The sequence below is a fragment of the Trachypithecus francoisi genome, unplaced genomic scaffold, assembly GCF_009764315.1.
Source record: "Trachypithecus francoisi isolate TF-2019V2 unplaced genomic scaffold, Tfra_2.0 Lachesis_group1, whole genome shotgun sequence".
Lineage (NCBI taxonomy): Eukaryota > Metazoa > Chordata > Mammalia > Primates > Cercopithecidae > Trachypithecus > Trachypithecus francoisi.
In genome coordinates this window covers 70,487,432-70,500,923 of record NW_022681454.1, presented here as the reverse complement: position 1 = coordinate 70,500,923, position 13,492 = coordinate 70,487,432, and the positions used below count along the sequence as shown (strand labels likewise).

Here is a 13,492-nt window from a genome sequence, read left to right as displayed (position 1 = left end):
TGTTGACACAGTCCTAAGTAGAGGGTTGCATATTAACTATTATAGACGTAACTATGTTATCACCATTGGTTAGCATTAAATTGCATCTTTTGGATTTAAGTGTCAAAAATTTTCTACTGTCTTCTAGTCATCTCTTTTGGATCTTTAAATGGCCCCTGGGTAGAAGTGATCTCATCTGACAGACTCACCTTTTCTAGTTTTCAGCTTCTTTTGGATTTTAACTTTAGTTATTATTTACCGTTCTTGTTAGTTCTTTGAAATCTTAAAGAGATACATTTCTTCATTTTCTACTTTTGAAGGTTGGCTTCAGTGGGAACCTTGATGTAAATTACCTAATCTGCCATTACACAAATTGAGTTTTCCTTCTTTATACATACATTTTGATTAGCAATCTCCAAAGCTTTGAGAAGTGACGTAAGAGATATATAGTATATATGTATGTGTGTGTGTTTGTATGCATCTGAGTGGTTCTCAAACTAACAAATATTTCTTGATCATCAACTGTGTGCTAATGAGTCTGGTAATTACTGTACAGTATAGGAGATATACTCATTGAGGAATTTGTGATTTAATTACATGGCTTAATATGTTGTATTTATTATACTAAAGCTCACACTCTTCTAAAGGCAAAATAAACTTATCAAACAAGAATGTCCAGAATTGTACTAGGATTATATGTGATTATATATGATCATTCAACTAGTACTTTTAAAGATCTAAAGGTTTCCTTTGCCAAGAATAAACTGTAGTTCGTTTTATGTATTTTTGCAAACACTATGCATAACAATAGGTAGCATCGATTACTAGTTAAGGGGAAGACTCTGGAACCAAATAGCCTGTCTTCACCATTCACAGGTGGAATGACAGGCAAATTACTTAAATTCTCGGTGCTTTCATGTCCTTATCTATGAAATAGAATTTGTAATAAATATATTTACATCAGAGGGTGTTATGAATTAATATTTATAAAGAAATTAGTGCTTAACACATTGAAGTATAAATATATTACAGGTAACGTTTACTAAAAATCTTAAAGATGTGACAGATAACTTTATGTATCAATTTGGCTGAGCCATGCTGCTCAGATATTTGCTCAAATGTTATTCTGGATGTTACTCATGTTAAATGTAAGATTTCCATTTTAGTCAGTGGACTTTGCATAAAGCAGATTGCCTTCCATAATGTAAACAGACCTAATCCAATCAGTTGAAGGCTTTAATAGAACAAATGATTGACCTCCGCTGAGCAAGAGCAAGAGGGAATTCTGCCAGCAAACTGCTTTTGGACTTTAACTGGAACATCAGTTCTTTCTTGGGTCTCCAGGCTGCTGGCCCAGCCTGCAGATTTTAGACTTGCCAGACTTCACAATCAATGTGAGCCAATTTTTTAAATTTCTTAAAATAAAACTCTCTCTCATATATGTGTGTGTGTGTGTGTGCATGCACATTTTCTATTAGTCTTATGTTTCGGGAGAGCTCTAACAAATACTTCCACATTTTTTTTCATTATTTTCCTAATAAAGATGATGTACCTGATTATAGGAGGTTTAGCACTGTTAAATCCAATACAATATGTTAATTTTTCATTAGTTTGGATCATGGCTCCAAGCTGTTGTGGTGGGACTTACATCTTTTCTGTTGATAATAGCTGTGGCAGAGCAACTCTGAAGGCGGTATTATGATGCCTAACACTTAGAGTTTATGCCCTTCCTCTGGAATGTGGGTGGGACCCATGACTTGCTCCTAACCAAATGAATACATAAAATGTGATAGGATGTGTGTGATTATGTGCATGTGATTATGTCACATAAGCCCATAGTGCCTGTCTGTTGGCCTCTCTCTCTCCCTTGCTGTCTGTGAGAAAGAAAATGGCTGCACAGGGGAATCTCACATGGCAAAGAACTACTGGTATCCTCTAGGAGGTAAAGTCTGCCCCAGACAACAGCCAGCAAAACACTGAACCTCTCAGCCCTATAACTACATGGAACTAAATGCTGCTAACAACCACATAAGAGAGGAAGCAGATTTTTACCCAGTTGAACCTCCAGATGAGAATCTAGCCCTGGCTGACAATTTGCAGCATGGCAGAGGGCCCAGATAAATAAAGCATGCCTGGACGCCGGATCCACAGAAACTGAGAGATAATTAATGTGTGTTGTTTTAAGCTACTAAATTTGTGATAATATTATTGTACAGCAGTAAATAATCAAATAACATCTTTATTATTATATAACTTCTATAAGAAAGATTATGTAACCTTGGAATCATGGAATATTGACTTCATTTTACACAATTCAATCCACCTATATTTCTCAGTGGCTTTAACTTCTATTCCTGGAGGATCCTTAAATCCTGGATTTCCTCTATGGCCCTTTCCCTAAAGTATCTATATCACTATATCTAAAAAAAAAAAAGAAGTTGGAGGGAGAGGACATGGGGGAGGAGGAACAGAAGCATTAGGTGCTTTGTGTCCTGTGCCAATTTCTATCATGCTACTTGCAACTTTGTGTTGAGTTTATCAGTTCCTAAATTTTTCCATAGGCTACAATGTGGTGGAGACCAGACGAGATATTTTAGCCATCTTTTTATCCTGAATTACCAAGAACACAGTAGGTATTTGTTTAATGCATGTAAATTAAATGGAAATATTTAATTCAGTTGAAAATGTTACACGAAGAATATTTGCTTACACTTAATGCAGGGAACTAAAATATTTCAAACAGAAAAATGGAATTTTACCAAGAAGAGTTTGGACATTTGCTCTCATTTTTATTGTCATAGTAACAATGTACTTTTAAGGATGTCCTTATAATATCCACCAGTTTTCCACTTTGCTGTCTTTAAAAATAGGAAAAAAGCACACTGATCATCTCTAAAGAAAAGGAAATAAATAAGATCATTATTAAATGTAGTTTAAAATAATACAAGCAATCATTTTTACTGGGTGTTATTGTATCTACAAATAGTAAACAATATATAGTATATATAGTATAATAGCATTTGTCTTAAAACACACAGGAAAATTCATGAAATCTCACGTTTATTAACCACTCAACATGATGATTTTGAGAGTTTGTGACTTCATTTCTGCAGAAAGCCATGGTAATTTAGCTACTAGACTTCCTTTCTGATAGTATCACAAACCTCACATTATATGTAGATCTCAAGTGCCCTTTTCATAATGTCGTGCCTTACTCATTGTGCCAGAGCACTACAGTTGTTCTCTTCAGAAGGATGTGTCCAAAAAAATTATGTTAACTAATGTTAATATGTTTATTACATCTAATTTGCTGTGTATCTGATTTAAAAGGCCATTTTTCATTTTAATAACATACATAAGATCAGGAAGAAGTAAACTTAATGTAAATAATAAAATGACTTGCCATTTTATTTTAAAATGAGAAAAAAAAAAGAACTTTCCATATGTAGAGTGAAGTAAGGAGATGCAGGTTTGTTATATAAGTGTAAGTACATATACGTGTGCTCATATGGATATATGTATAATACACAGAGATACACACATTTATGCTCACACTTATAAGTTGTGTATACACACATGTAACTGTACACACATATAAATGCAATACATGACATATATGCACATAAAATAAACATGTAAATTAGTAGTATGAGATTAACAAATTAAGCATAATCCACATAACAATTATCCACCTCACTCTGGACACGGTGGCTCATGCCTGTCATCCCAGCACTTTGGGAGCCCAAGATGGGTGGATCTACTTGAGGTCAGGAGTTCAAGATCAGCCTGACCAACATGGTGAAACCCCGTCTCTATGAAAAATACAAAATTAGCTGGGCGTGGTGGCACATGCCTGTGATTCCAGCTACTTGGGAGGCTGAGGCAGGAGAATTGCTTTAACCCGAGAGGCAGAGGTTGCAGTGAGTTGAGATCACACCACTGCACTCCAACCTGGGCAACAAGAGGAAGACTCCATCTCAAAAAAAAAAAAAAAAATTATCCACCTTGCTCATAGAACAATTTTTTTTCTATTTTGGTACAGAATAAAGAGAGTAGTTATCATATACTTATTTTGTTTATATTATAATGACAAGTATACCTTTTCAATAACTTTGTCTCAGATTCATTACCTAAGCAGCATAGGAGAGAGTGGAGGCAGTATATGCTAAAAAGCCCAAAGATTGTGAAACCAGGGATAGTACATTTGACCTTGTGCAAGTTTCACAATTGCTTCATTACATAAAGTATGAATGATGATGATTATTACCTTCTAGCATTAGTTATTATAAGGATTAATTGAAAAGATGTTTATATAGTGATCAAAGGATGCTATTCCTTCCAAATTTGAGATTAAGGAACAAACATATTAAGAGTTATTTGAGAGTAAATCATAATCTTTAATATCTCTGTGGTTTTAGTTTAATGCCAGTTTTAATATAAATGGAAAAGAGACATGCCTACATGATGTGATTTTAAAACTGCCAAAATTTCTTATCTATGATTTGCAAAATTAGCAATGATGATATGTGAAATTATTATATTATTTAATTTCTTAGTTTCAAGACCATGTAGATGCTAATAAATTGATAATTCTTTACATTTGTCTTATGCCTTAAAATTTACAAGATATTTTTTCATATATTATTTACTTTAAGCTTTATTCAAACCCATGACTTAGGCATATTGGAGATAATTATTTCATACTTGTAAGCCTGGGCCATGTCAGAACTGAGATATGAACCCAATGCTTTAACTCTAATGGGCATAAGCAGTGGTGTTTTCAGGTAGCTATGGCTGACTGAAAATGGTATCTAGAAAGATTTTCTTCCATGAAGAATATGAGGAAAATTAAATCAGTTCCTGTCAGCAAAAATATATCCCATGGTAAGTGGACACAGAGAAAGTTATGATGGGAAACTGCATCAAGAAAATTTCACATTATGAGGCCAAAGTCTAGAGGGAAATGTGAATTGAAGCGTTGATTATGACATACTATGCTATCATTAGATTTCCTAGAGCTGAGAGGAGACTAAAGGAGACAAAGTAGATAAAGTGTCACTAAAGAACACTTCAAGATACTCTGTGATCTAATCCTATTCCAAACTCATGTTTCTCCTGTCTGACTTGCACTTTGTAATTTAATTATTAATTCAATCATTCATTCAACCAACATTTACTATGTATCAGGCACAGTTCTAGGTACTTGGGATGCATCAGTAACCAAAATGATGAGGAGTCCTACTCCCCATGAAAGTGAAATTGTAGTGGGAAATATTTAAAAAGCTTATGGATCTCACACAAACCAAGTTTTTTTTTGTTTTTTTTTTCCACTTATGACTCTTCTATTTGTAATGCTTACTAATCTTTTTTTTTGAGCAGCAGTCTCACTCCCTTGCCCAGGCTGGAGTGCAATGGCATAATCTAGGCTCACTGCAACCTCTGCCTCCCAGGTTCAAACAATTCTCCTGCCTCAGCCTCCCAAGTAGCTGGGATTACAGGTGCCTGCCACCACACCTACTTAATTTTTATTAGTAGAGACGGGGTTTCCGCATTTTGGTCAAGCTGGTCTTGAACTCCTGACCTCAGGTGATCTACCGGTTTACGCCTGTAATCCCAGCACTTTGGGAGTCTTCTTAATCTTTAATATCTGTTTAATTCTCACATTTTTCAATTTTTCAAAGGCTTCCTGTATCTTGCAGTCTCATTATGGCCTCATATCTTGTGTGCCTATATATGCCTCTACTATTACATTTAACATATTTCTTTACCTTTGTTAGTGTTCTTAAGGACAGGATTGAGTCTGCTTTGTATGCATATCCATGTCAATCCGAGGCCTTACACATGTGCATAATATAGGTTTTTTGAATGAAATAATAAACTTCATTTGCAAATATATCCAAGAGTTAACTTTACTTTTTCAACATATTTATCTGTTTTGCTGACTGAATTTTAGTAAATGCTCAGCTCAATTTTTTGGTCTATTAGTCTTCATTGATCAAATGCCTAGACAGCTACCAAATTTCTACATCAACATGAAACCCTATACACTTATTTTTTTCCTATTTGTATAGACCCTTAAAATAGATAAATACATATATAAAACAATTATATTAAGCACAAGAAACCATGATACTCACAATTAACATAAGTAGTACTAAGTAACTGTTCTATTTATACCTTTCAATTCCCTGTGCCATGATAGTAAGATAACTGTTTGTGAATTATATATACTTACATATATGCATATACACATTACACACACATACAAATTATATATGCATATAGACACACACACACAGAACTAATGACTAACATTTTTACTACCATTTTCAAAAACTTTGAGCAGCACATTAGCTCAAAGATAATAAAGAACAAATTCCAAACCCATTAGGGAGAAAAATTACCTATGGAGCCGGAGTAGATCTGATATATCCAACAAAATTCGGGAAGGCAACTTGAATTATGATCCGAAAGACTGACAGAGTGATTGATAGACTTCTGTAAACCCATGGGGCTCGTAGAGGATTTCTTCGTTCTCTATGTGGAGTCAGAGCAACCGGCATGGCTCTTACAATCTACAGCTGAAGTCTATGAGAATACATAATGAATTAATATAGACTTTGTTTCCTTTTCTGTCAGTTTCATGATAATAGAAAAAGTACAGTTAGACATACGCATTAAACTGCCAACTTGTGTTTAGTAATTATTTCTTTTATAATTGTTATTTGTTTACTTATTTGCAACTACTTCTCTTCAGGTTATTGAGTTTTCTTTTATTATGCTAATGAGCACCATTTAAATAATTCCTCAGGGAACATGTTATTCTTTACCCTTCTCTTCATAGTTCTCATTTTAAGAACAAATAATCCTTTCCTCTTACTAACAGTATACCTGGATTGACTTTGCTGTTCTGTGACTTGCCAGTTGGGTTACCTTGGATAAGTTACTTACTCTTTCTGCCTTTTCTCACTTGTGAAATAAATATCTCCCGATATTGTTATGATGATGGAATAATACTGCATGCCAAGAAGCAGAAATTCTCTAGATACCGTTGTTAGTTTTTTCCCAGTCCATGACTGTAGCTCTTTAAGTGACCGTATTCTCACATTATTTATTTTATTGTAACAACAAGCAAACAAGAAAACTAAGCATATATTTGAATCTTAATTTTACACATGAAGAAACATAGTTTCTAGCATAGGTTCACTTAGCTACTAGAGACAATAATTTAGATTATAACTTGGGTAATCTGGCTTCTATAGAATTTTAGATTTAATACAGAGGAACAGGTAAAAAGAAAATAAGTTTTAGTGCTTATTGCATGCCAGGTCTGTGCCAAGTACTTAATTTTCATTATTTCATATAATCTCCATGACAGTCTTGCAAGGTAGATAATTATTATTTTAAGAGTTAATTTAGGCTCATGAAATTATATATTTGCCTTTGCTCCACCACCCAATAAGTAGTGAATTACAGATTAAACTCCAGGCAATAATGACTTTAAAATCTAGTCTTTCTGTATTATCATGCTGCCTTCTATGTTTTGAGGACTCTTTCTTAGGGGTAATTTATGCTGATTTTCTCCCTTTAGATTAAGTTTGCTCTGAAGAAATTAAGTAACTCATTCAAGGCAAAGTCAAAACTTGTCTTCTCAAACTTTTAGTTTCATATATGTTCATTAGTTTTTATTATAACGTTTGACTTATTGCTTTCTTATAACCAATTTCAACAATTTTTCTGTGTCTCTAAATCTCTCATTATTTTTAAGTCTACATGTCTTTCGATCAGACTTTATGTCAAGAAGAGATCACTGGGTTCTAAAGCTGACCTCTAGTGCAGTATTTGACAACGTGCAACTCAGTGTCTTCATCTCCTTATACTGGCTTCTATTATGAAGCATACTGGTGAATGATTTTAAAGTACTCTGCCAAGTATTAAGTGACAAAAGTGATCATAGTTGCAGATGTATAGCAATGGCCTTAAGAGTACCATGCTACTTAAAACTATACATACAAAGAAATATTATGAGTATTTAAAAATATCTACATAATTCATCCTTTTAGGAGAGAGTCTACATTTGTCAGGGTCTACATTTTTTTTAGTTGTCACAATAAAGGCACTCCTTTTGTTTTCCCTTTATTCTACTTTTTTAAAGTTTGATAAAATATCCACCTTTTCAGATCATTCATTCTTTGGACTGACTGCCTTAGGAATCCTGTAGTTCTTCAAAATGATAGCCAGAAAGTTTGAAATATGTCCCTCTTCTCATATGTAAGAAATATAGTTACCATAATAGCTGACTTTTAACACAGATGACATCATTTTAACATCACAATGGAACTGAGAATTCTTAGTTCTATCAAATACAAAAGATATGTTAGAAAGTTCTTGATTTGTAGCAGGCCCAAATGGATGAAACCAAACACATTAAAAACCTTATAACTGAGAATAGGGTGTCTTCAGACAATAGAAGGCAAATTTTGCTTAGGAATTGTCTGCTGGTGACTGTGGAAACTATCAGCATTGCTAACTTTTCATAGGCAGCAACACAGGACTTGCCTCACCATTCCTGCTATAAAGGCAATTCCTGCAGCATGCTTATCCCTTTCTACCATTCAGTTTCAAGATATATAACTCATCCTCCCATAAACTCTACTAAGTAAAGTTAGGGTCTCACTCAGTGTTACATACAAAGTTAATGATAAAATATAAACCAAAATGGTGAGGACTCAGTAAATGCTGTCCTTCCCTCTGCCTTCTATAAATACTAGTACAGTAACTTTTTCAGTAGCATCCATGTCAACATTCCACTACATAGCATGGGCAGAGAGTCAGGACAAGTATTGTTAAGTAGAATAGGATCCTGTTCCTGGTATGTGTTAAATCCATGCTGAAAAAATCTATGTACAGTTACTGAATTCATACACAGGTATTACAAGTATTAATGTAAAAATCTATATATAATTACATATCAATGCTATGTACTCCCTTCAACATATGTTTAAGCTTATTTGAAGAAATTAGCATTTTATTTTAATATTAAGATTAAATATAGTTGGCCCGGCGCGGTGGCTCAAGCCTGTAATCCCAGCACTTTGGGAGGCCGAGACGGGCGGATCACGAGGTCAGGAGATCGAGACCATCCTGGCTAACACGGTGAAACCCCGTCTCTACTAAAAATACAAAAAACTAGCCGGGCGAGGTGGCGGGCGCCGGTAGTCCTTGCTACTCCGGAGGCTGAGGCAGGAGAATGGCGTAAAACCCGGGAGGCGGAGCTTGCAGTGAGCTGAGATCCGGCCACTGCACTCCAGTCCGGGCGACAGAGCAAGACTCCGTCTCAAAAAAAAAAAAAAAAGGATAGTTAATTTAATGAATTATTAATTTTTATCGTGAATTAATTTGGGTAATCTTTCATTTTCAAATATGATCTTTGATTCATTTATTTGGACAAAGGTTTATTTATGTCAAAACTTTTTATTTATGCGGCTACTTTCAACTGTCAAATTCATTTCACATTTTTCCATTTGATCTCTACAACATACCAGTATGAGGGAAAGGTAGTATTAGTCTTACTAAGACTAACAGAAGAAGAGAAGGAGATTGAAATTAGTATGAACAAATGTGTGTACTGGTTCTAAGGTAGGAAACAGTTATTTTTGCAACAAAATTAATTTGCCAAATATTTATGTTCAGGTAATTCATCAAATAATTGTTATGTATAAATATTTATGATTAATTACTATAGTATTGAGTGTGAGTCAGACAGGTGAATTTTGGGTCTTTCCAGAGGCATTTTTCTAAATTGATATGCAATATTATTATTGTTGTAATCAGCAATAACCTTTTTTTTTTTACTGTAGCGTCAGTCTTCCTCCTTCAGTTTCTTTGCGATCTTAAGATAACACAGAATCCCTCTTGAGTAAGGATGCGGTCCTTGAATATTCCATGGAGAAGATGTTAACTGTGGACAAATGAAAACTACTGCTGTGTTTTATCTGGCTTCTTAGAGATAAGCATTCTGAGGTTAAGATAAGTTTTTATGGTCCTGTGCTCTTTATTAATTGCTTTACATTATGATAAGAGGGCAAAACACAAGGGTCCTTCTAATTTATTTCATAATTATTATATGTGTATATGTTTGTATGTATGTGTGTACATGTATTAAGTCTCAGAGGAAAAAGGCAAAATATATGTATAATGTATAATGAGTTTGGAGACAAGAAATGCGAGAGGACACATGATATTCTGACAGCCAGAGAAGTATTGAAGTATGGTGTGTAGCCTTAATGGAGGCTATCTGTCAGCTTGAGGAAAAATCCATGAAATTATTTTGTTCACAGCCTTAAACAAATCTGCAATGTAAGATTAATTTTTATTTGCATAAAGATCCCATTACTCATACAATTACTGATTGTTTTGTCCTCTAAAGTTCTACATGCCCTTTTAAGGAGCATATTGGTTTGTTTGTCTGCAAATATTTAACTAATAGAACACAGTTTGTCTCACCCTAATATATTTGCATGCCATTTTTAACATTATTAAATTCATAATTTTGTTTTCATGCTTGGGCTACATTATATCCCCAATTCTCAAAAATGAACTCACGACTAAAATGGGGTTCACTCAAGCATAAAAAGTGATGAATTTAAGAGTAACATACATAGTGCAACCCAAAATAACATCATAAACAAAGAGCGAACTGGTCTCCAGTGGTGAATATGAGATGCAAATCTGTATATGCAGGGAAAAATAAACCTGCAAGTGTCATGATTTCACAGATGTGGCAGGAAAAAAAAAGTGCAAATAGGTATTATGTTTATGAATATCTAACAAATTTGAATTATATTTGACTGAAAATTCATTTGCCACTCTTCCCCAGTTCATTTTCAGTTATAAAGCTTTGCCAAACAGGGGAATAAACATCTGTCAGAACTATTACTTGAAGTATAGATTAGTGTGTTTCTTCTGCTTCCTTGTGAAGTCTCTGGCTTGTACTCTAAACATTTTCCCCACTCCTAGACCACATGAGTAAGGGTAATCATCCACTTCAGAATCATGAGCAAAAAAATCTAAGCTCATTCTGGAAGGGAAGGAAAAAAGAAGGGAAGAAATGGTAAGGAAGATGAGAGAAGGGAAGGAGAACACAGAGAAGGAAAAGAGAAAGAAAGGAGGCAATAAGTGGGGGTCTTAAAAGTCCCTGATTTTTGTCTGAGGAGTAAGGATTAAGAAGAAAATACTTTTGCTTTTGAGCACCAGAAGCCTGCATCAATCTGGATTAACTACTGAGCTTTGCTTTTGTTTCCCACTGTGAGGCCCACAAACATATTAACCATAGCCCTTTGATTTGGACACCTGGTTGCAGTAAAACTGTTCTGTAAACTAGACATTCTGCCGTAGTTTTGCCCACACCCCAGTGACTCATCATTTTACAATGTGAGGTACTTGTACACCCCTACAAGAGAGGAGAATTTAGATACCTTGTCATTCTGGTGGGATGGTGGTGATAGTGGTGGTGGGGATACTCTCTAATTGCAGGAATGGAGATGGGGAGAACTGGAAAGAAAAAGTTGGAAACTCATTTGACCTGCGACATCTGTAAACATAGGACCCCTAGTTTAAAGCCATTGATATTTTTATTCTGGTACACTGAGAAAGGTTTTTAAAAATAACAGGCATAAAATAACCGGCATAGACTACTAAAAAGTGAGCAGTGAGTTCAAAAATTTGCTTTGCCAATTTCTTTCAGTAAATTGATGAATTTTTTTGCCAGTGGTATAGGAGAGACCAAAGTAGGAGAAGCACGGCAAGTTTCATTTTGTAGCAAAAACTGTTAATGAAAATATAAAACCAATGGCAACATGAATAATAAACACTATGCTTAAAGAGAAAGCAGAAGAAGCTATTGTCAAAAATATTTTATCGAATGATATTCTAAGTTGATGTGTAATATTAATTGCATATTCAAGAAAGAAGAATATTTACTATCTTGTAGGTGCCTGCAGTTATTTTGCTTGACAGTTGAATGAAATCGATGTACAAACTAAATAAACCCTCAGCTTATACACAGTGCACATATCAGGGCATCATAGTTTATGAGTTTTTGTTCTGCTTATCAGTGAGGAATCAGTACTGCAGTTAAGATATTTTCTATTTGGTTACCATTTATTTTGTTCTGTGGTCTTGAAAGGAGGATTAGGAGAAAGGGAGGGATTGTGTGAATGGGGTTGAGAGTGCTTTAGTACTAATTTACATTCTACTTTATTCATAGAGAATATTTTGTGGACATTGATATGCTTTCTGACTTAATGTATCAAGAAATAGTAAAAATGTTAATTCAGTCCCATTGCGGCTATTAAATCTGTCACTTACTAAAAAGTGAGCAGTGAGTTCAAAAATTTGCTTTGCCAAGTTAGTAGACCCTCTCTGCCTTGGGTAAGTACCTGTATGACTGTTTGAAACTCTTGTTGATATTAACAGACTCTATTCAATATTGTCCCTCAAGAACATTCACATATTTCAAGTGATTTCCTCAGTAGCATATCAACCATATAGATTCTGTATGTTAAATTACTTAAGCCTATCTTTCAGGGATAAAATAAAATATTCAATGTTGAAGATTAGATAATAAGATTTCTTAATTAGATTTTGTAACAAATTCTTTACCTTTGATACTCAGATTAATTTCCTACCAGTTGGTTATACTTTTTAGTTGTTGAAGGAATGCACCAATGAGATAATGTCAACTAAAAAATCACATTAAAGCACATAGGAAAATATGTAAAACTCTAGAAATGAATTTGACAAAACATGGATTAGAAATTCACTTATTGTTCTTCAAAGGTACAGGATTCATATCTATTTCTCTCCTATCTTAAAAATTCATTTAGAAAATGAGCCGAGTGCAGTGGCTTATGCCTGTAATCCCAGCACTTTGGGAGGCCGAGGCTGGTGGATCATTTGAGGTCAGGAGTTCGAGACCAGCCAGGCCAACATGGCATAAGTCCGTCTTCTACCAGAAACGACAAAAATTATCCAGGTGTGGTAGCACACATCTGGAGTCCCAGCTACCTGGAAGCTGAGGTAGGAGAATCACTTGAATCAGGGCGGCAGAGGTTGCAGTGAGCCAAGGTTGCCCCACTGCACCCTAGCCTGGTCAACAGAGTGAGACGCTGCCTCCAAAAAAAAGAAAAAAAAGGTATTTAGAAAAATAATTATTTTTAAAATGGATGTCTCTTGGTTAATTTTATTTGGCCAATTATTGAATATGGGAGTACTTTTAATGTCCAACCTTAAGACTGACATCTTATCCATTAACTTCCTGTCTTATTTGATTCTATACTTAAAGTCAAATAGCAGAGTGGAGGAGCAAGTGAACAACAGGAAATCCTCACTCCCAAGTCCGGCCATTGTTGCAATAGGTGACAAAGTTATATGTATCATCAATAAGTAACTGCCTGTGAACTAAACCCCAGGACTTCTGAATTCAAACTGAGTGCTATTCAATTTGTTGCTG

At 34.7% G+C, this 13,492-nt stretch overlaps 1 long non-coding RNA gene across 1 annotated transcript; it reads right to left on the bottom strand.

Moving 5' to 3' along the window:
- Nucleotides 1–2,676: 2,676 nt before the first annotated feature.
- On the bottom strand, nucleotides 2,677–9,065 carry LOC117086383. Its single transcript, XR_004438313.1, has 3 exons — nucleotides 8,152–9,065; nucleotides 6,384–6,560; nucleotides 2,677–2,871 (listed from the first exon to the last, which is right to left on the bottom strand). It is a non-coding gene; the product is annotated as an uncharacterized LOC117086383 (long non-coding RNA).
- Nucleotides 9,066–13,492: the final 4,427 nt, after the last annotated feature.